Genomic DNA, 879 nt, shown 5'->3' with positions numbered 1-879 from the left:
AGATGAAGACACTCAGATTAACTTAATGGAAATAAATGATGGTAATGCTATTTTTCTAACCAAAGAAGAACAAGAATTATCATGTTACAACAATTACAGTTACAATCTGGAGAGTATTTTGATTATAAACAAGGTTTTTAATTGCATTAATGAATTCATAAGCAATATAAACTTAGGAGTAGGAAAAACATAGACCCATACTAATAAAACTATCCAAACTCAAACCAAGAAAACAGCTCTTGCAACCAAAGTGATACAAATTCTCTCAAGAGAAACCCAAAAAACTTTCACTCCAAAGATTGCAGCTAGTCCAAAAATTGTAGACATTACAGATACTCCAGTTAAAACTTCAGCCGATATTCAAAAATCCATTGTTGTTAAAACTTTAAAGTATGTCCAAAAATCAAATGATACTCAAGCTTCGAATGTTATTCAAATTCAACTGCTTCCCAAACTATTCCAAATCAAAGAATTGAAAATAGTAAAGCAGTAGACACCCAAACAAAAACTGAATTTCCAATTGAAAATAAGAAGGAAGAGACTACACAAACTCCAATTGCCAAGGAGGAAGTCATTCACTTAGGCAAGACACATACTCCATTTAATATCCAAATTGAAATTTCCAAATTAAAAATAGCAGTTCCTTTAACAAAATTGATCATAAATGATTCCTACAAAGCCTAGATCACTGAAACATTGAATATAGATGAAGGATAAGACTCTATTAATCTAAACTATGACCAACTAGAATTACTATTTGGTCCTGAGGTAAATGGAAAACATGAACAAAGTAGTGTTCCTCCATTCTACATTAGCTTGACTATTCATGATCAAATCCTACACAATGCTATGTTAGATTAGGAGCATCTCACAATTTAA

Source organism: Pinus tabuliformis, chromosome J, assembly GCF_031772625.1.
Source record: "Pinus tabuliformis cultivar Carrire ecotype Pingquan chromosome J, CPIR1, whole genome shotgun sequence".
In the NCBI taxonomy this organism is placed as follows: Eukaryota; Viridiplantae; Streptophyta; class Pinopsida; order Pinales; family Pinaceae; genus Pinus; species Pinus tabuliformis.
Note: the sequence above shows the minus strand (reverse complement) of the source record.